Below are 5,643 nucleotides of genomic sequence, written 5' to 3' on the forward strand. Positions count from 1 at the left end.
CCAGCACCGCCACTCCTCCCAGCAGCTGCCTAACCGGCCCCAATCCTGAGCAAAGCTACGACCCCCAGGAGCCCGCAGCACCCCTCCTACTCTTCCCGCCCTCCCCATTTCCAAGAGGGACAGCCCCAGCCCCCGGGGACAACCCTGCCTGGTCACGCTGCTGTCCGAAAAGCGGATTCGTTGCCCGCTGTGCACTAAGCCAATAATGACACGCTCAGGAGAGACATTTGCTTATTTATTTCAGAGTTGTGCAAGCCTGGCTGCTCGGTGTTTCCCCACAAATCAAGCGCAACTTCCCCTTCCCCCGCCCCGGCTTTCCAAGTAGCATTTATACAAGTTGCAAGGTTTGCAACTTTCCCTCTTACACCGGTTGGTTAGTGATTTACATACAATTCTAATATTGCTTACACACCATTTTAAAACTACGCGTGCTCAGGGGAGGGGTCTTCACCCGGGCACAGGTCTTTCTGACCTATGGGCGTGATTTTCTTGTATTATAATGAGGACAGTTCAGTTCGGGGATACCTCGAATTCCTTTGCTAAATTGGCACCGTCTACATAGAAAACAAAACATTTTGATTTACTATTTCTTTAAGGCTTTAGCACTTCTAGCATGGCCTTGATTAAAGAATTATTTCCTCCCAGGAAATGGGGGGGGGGGGGGGGATGTTCTCCTCATCTGCCTAGTTTAAACAGCAGGAACACTCTTTCTGAGCTTCCAAGGTTGTCTTGCAACACCATCGGAGATGGAAAACACTTCCTGCCCTGTACCGGGGAAAAACAGGGGCATTCCACTGTCCCCCGTGACCTGTGGGGACTCAGGCGTGAGTGACACATGTCCAGTAAGGAACAGACCCAGCGGGCACTACAGCTCCTGGCCTGCCACGCGGCCGCCTGCTGGGAACCCCGCTGGCAGGGACCTGCCGCCGCCGCCCCCCCCCGCGGGGCCACCTCGAGAGGCGCAGCATGGTCACCCAGTAGCCCCGCCTGAGAAGACTACACCTCCCAGCATACCGTGCACGCGAAAAGGGCGGCCCGGAAGCCCAGTGCCGGAAGACTACTGCTCCCGGCATGCCATGCCAAGCAACATGGCCGCCCGGAAGCCCACTGCCGGAAGACTACCGCTCCCAGCATGCCGCGCTCAGAAAAAAAACATGCCCGACCGGAAGCCCAGTGCCGGAAGACTACTGCTCCCGGCATGCCGCGCCGAAAGCTACGGCTCCCCGCATTCCCGCACCCCAACGCCCGCCCCCCACCCGCAGCGCTGGGGCACCTTTGACCCTCGGCACATTCCGTTCCTTTCCGTCCCGCCCCCCTTCCCCTTCCCCCCTGTCCCCCCGGAAACGGCCGCAGAGCCCCGAGCGCGGCCCCGCCAGCCCCACCACCGGCCCGGGGCTCCCCCGACACCCCCGCGACCGGCCCCGCCTCAGCTCCGACACTGCCCCCGCCCCTCCACGACCCTCCTCCCCCCGCTCCCCGACACGCTCCCGAGCTGACACAGGAGACCCCCCCCCCCCGCGCTCCTCCGACCGCGCAGTAAACCGCACCACAGCCCCGGCGCACCCCCTTCCTCCCCCCGCCTCCGTGGCCCCGGGACGCTCCCAGCCGCCGGGACCCCCGGCACATGCGGGACCTGCAGCCTGCAGCGCGCCTCCCCCGGCCCCGCTCACCTCCTCCGCGGGGCGGCCGCCGGGCTGGTCCCGAAGGGCCGTGCTCCGTGGCAGCTCCGCTGCCCAGCTCCTGCCCCAGCGCCAGCTCCCCCCAACTGCGGCCCCAGCCCCCAAATGTGGGCCTGCCCTTGCCATCAGCCCCACCTGGGGCCTGTCCTGCCACCCAGCTCCCCCTGGCATTCATCCCAGCCCCAGGGCCCGCAGCTGTGGGCCTGCAGGAACTGGGCAGGGGGCCTGGCCATCAGCCCCTTCAGGGACAGCTGGGGCTGCCAGGGCAGCAGAGGCACCCCCACTCTCCTGACAGCAGCTTGCTGAGAGCTGAAGGGAGAGCCCTGCCTGGGGTGTAGAGTGCGGAAAGGGGAGTATGCGGAGCACAAGAGAACAAATCGAGAGCTCTGGGTGCAACACAAGTCAAGAAAAAAAAAAAAAAAAAAAGAACGATAGAGCAAACAGAGTGACTCTGGGGGCACCAAAAGGAGGGCCCTGGGGCACACCCAGAAGCACCCAGAAAACTCCAGGACAGGAGAAAAAGCTACACAGAGACCTCTGCGGCGTGCCGCAAAACACACACGGGGCCACAGGGCGCACCGAAAGGCACGCAGAGGGCTCGGGGGCAACCCAGAATGTGAACTGAGGGGTCCTGAGGGCATCAGAGGGCAAGTGCAGGGCTCTGGGGCAGACCAAAATACAGAGGAAGGGCCTTGGCGCACACCAGAGGGGTCACCAGGCACGCCGCAGGGCTCAACGCGGCTGACAGGATGGCGCCTGCAGGCTGCCCCAGGCACACGAGCGACACTGCGGAGTGCCAAAAGCAAATCCGGGAGCGGTTCGGGGACCTCACGCAGCCCTGGAGGGGCTCTGGCTGCCCTTGCGATGAGGGGAAACACCCCCAAGAGCCCCGAGGGTCCAGGCAACGCAAGGGAAATTCCCCGCAGCTCTGGGAACAGCACCGGGCTCCCTGGCAAGCGCAGGCACTCCCAAGTACATGGGACTCGGGGACCAGCTCCCAGCCCCGGACACAATGCGTAACCTCCTGCCCCGGGCATCGTGTTCAGGCAAACCGCCCTGGAGCTCGGCACCAGCATGCCTCCCCTTACCTACGATATCCAAAGAGTCACCGCCGCACCAGCGTCTGTCCGTCCGTCCGTCCGTCGGTGCTTTTTCCTTCAGGGCTAGGATTCAGCTTGGAGAGCTGAGAGGAAAATGCCTGATCCCGCCTGCCTGCACTTCTGCCCTAACCCAGGCCAGAGCCCCTCAGGTTACTCAGTCCTCAGCGCTGCCTCGGGGAGGCCGAAATAACTGCTAACGGTCATTAGCGATACTTACCCTAGTTACCCGTGCCAGAACGCCTCCTGCTGTAGCAGTTCCTGGTGATATCGAGGGGCCGCTGCATTCTGGCTTCCTTGTTTCATCCCGTCCCTTCGGTATTAGCCGCAAGCAAACGCTCGTCCGTCTCTTCTCTTCGTCAGCATTTGCTGTCCTTGGTTCCATCTCTGTAAGGAAGCGATAAACTCGCGTTTTACTTCCAGTGAAACGCTTAGGTTTATGCATGATCTTTTTCTCTTTACCCTGTTTTCTTTTTCCCCCTTTTTTTTCTTTTTTTTCTTCTTCTTTTCCTTAAGGGAAAGGTCTTAATACGGCACTTTGCACCATACGTTGCAGGGTAAACGGTCTGGAAACGTTACACACAGCAATTAGGGCTAGGTTATTAGGCAGGCGGGCACGTCGCCTAATACCTACCTAACGCCATCTTCCACGAAACCTTATTTTTATTCCGCTTCAGCGTTATTGTTACTGTTCGCAAACCCTCGTATGCATGCGCTTAACCGACAACTCTCTCGGTCTTTAACTACGTGGAGGAACGACAGCCCTCGATTTGCCTGTCTCCCTTTCAAACCTATTACCTTTTTGAGACTGCTCCTAGCTTCCTCTTACTCTTGCATGCTGGCCTCACAGGCGACGACCAAAATGAACCACCGGATCCCCAGGTCTTGCTGCTTCTCTTCGAGATGTCCCCCTTCGGTGGGCTACCCTGCCAAACAGACCAAAAAGACTGCCGAGGCCGCGAGGGTACCAGATTTTCAGACCGCTTCTCCGAGGCTTTCGGGGTGACTGACGTCACCGCTTCGCTTCACGTTGCTCACAGCTACCTCCGTCTATTACTTAGGGCTAAACCTGTTTCTGTTTGCAGAGGGGCTTGTTGCTTGTTTAAACTTGACATATAGTCCATAACCTGCTCTGCATGCTCCCTAGTCCCTTCTGCTTTTGCAACACTTGTGGTAATTCAAGGCGGTAATTAAGAGTCCCCATTGTCCCATAGGCTGGAGCGAGACATTGCTGCTGCTCTGAGGAGGCGCCTAAAAGCCACGCTGTTTTCGCTAGCATCACTGGGGCTTCCCAGAGCCCATCGGTGTTCTCTTTGGCTCTTCCCGAGCCTTTTAGGTTTTTTAGGCTATTCCTTAGCCCTCCATTTTAGGGCAATGTTCTCCTTAAGCACTGCGCACAGCACGATTATCCCAGATCAGCCACATCGTGCACACACAGAGGCTTCTGAGAGGCGGCTCAGAAGAAAAGAGAGAAAAGTCTCTTTGTCATCCGCACATTCACCCGTCAACACTCTTCACCAGGAAGTGCTGTAACTTCCTGTTTCTCTAAAGCGGGACTGAGTCGAGGCGGAGACGCACATCGCACCCCATCTTTGTTAGAACGCCTCACTGCTGCGGGCACTGGGTCTGGCAGCAGTTTGAGGAATGTTTGGGGCCTTGCACAGAGTGCAGGGGAAGGTCTGGAGTCAGTGACAACATTGCGGCAGGGCTCGGAGGCGTTTTGGGGCCTGTGGGGGTATTGGGGCAGGACTTGTGGGTGGTTTAATGGCTCTGGGGGGGCTGGTTGCAGGAAGGGTGGGACTCTGCGGGGCCCTCAGGGCAGGGGTGCCACCCCAGATGCGTAGTGAGCACATAGGGGTGCCCTACGTGGCTCTCAGCTCGGCGGGAGCAGCCACCGGTCTCCCACCCCACCAGACAGGGGAGCGGGGCGGGGGGGGGGGGGCAGAGGAGGTGGAGGGTACTATGAGCTCGCAGAGAACGCCAGAGGAGGCAGCAGGGAACTCCCCAAGGACCCCGCGTCCCAGACGACAGGAGGCATCAGGCTGCCGTGCCGCTGCTAGAGACATCCAGACCCCCGCGCAGACACCCCACACACACTCCTCCAGGCTGCGTCCGCAGGGGCGAGCGCACGCCCCGGCCCGCGCTGGGGAGGAACCGGGGCCCTACAGGCGACACACGCAAAAGGGAGAGTCAGAGCCGCGCTCCGGCAGACCCGGCGCCGCGCAGACCCGGCGCGGCGCGGCGCGGCCCCCAGCCCGACTCCCCCCCCCCGCCCCGCCGCCTCCACGCAGCGACGGCCCCGGCTGGCAGGACACAGCCCGACACCCGCGGCCACCCGAAGGCACATGCTCGCCTCACCTCGCCTCACCGCGGCCCCCACATGCTCGACTCCAGGCCGCCTCTGCCCTCGCCCGCCGCCGTCCAGCCAAAACACCCGCCCTGCTCGCCGCCATCTTGCCCGCCGCCGCACCGCGCCTGCGCCGGCCGCCCAGGGCTCGCGCCGCCGCACCGCGCCTGCGCGGCCCAGGGCGGCGAGCGAGGGGCGGGGGGAGCGCGAGGGGCGGGGGGAGCGCGAGGGGCGGGGGGGCGCAGCGCGAGGGGCGGGGGGAGCGGAGCGCGAGGGGCGGGGGGAGCGCAGCGCGAGGGGCGGGGGGAGCGCAGCGCGAGGGGCGGGGGGAGCGCAGCGCGAGGGGCGGGGGGAGCGCAGCGCGAGGGGCGGGGGAGCGCAGCGCGAGGGGCGGGGGGAGCGCAGCGCGAGGGGCGGGGGGAGCGCAGCGCGAGGGGCGGGGGGAGCGCAGCGCGAGGGGCGGGGGGAGCGCAGCGCGAGGCAGGCCAGACCCGCCATGGCCCCACCCTCGCGTGGTCGC

At 62.7% G+C, this 5,643-nt stretch overlaps 1 long non-coding RNA gene across 1 annotated transcript; it reads right to left on the reverse strand.

The window, feature by feature from the left end:
• Positions 1 to 2,005: 2,005 nt before the first annotated feature.
• LOC135330295 (uncharacterized) lies at positions 2,006 to 5,035 on the reverse strand. The gene is made up of 2 exons (XR_010392218.1): positions 3,575 to 5,035; positions 2,006 to 3,163 (listed from the first exon to the last, which is right to left on the reverse strand). It is a non-coding gene; the product is annotated as an uncharacterized LOC135330295 (long non-coding RNA).
• Positions 5,036 to 5,643: the final 608 nt, after the last annotated feature.

This window comes from Dromaius novaehollandiae, chromosome 19 (genome assembly GCF_036370855.1).
Source record: "Dromaius novaehollandiae isolate bDroNov1 chromosome 19, bDroNov1.hap1, whole genome shotgun sequence".
In the NCBI taxonomy this organism is placed as follows: domain Eukaryota; kingdom Metazoa; phylum Chordata; class Aves; order Casuariiformes; family Dromaiidae; genus Dromaius; species Dromaius novaehollandiae.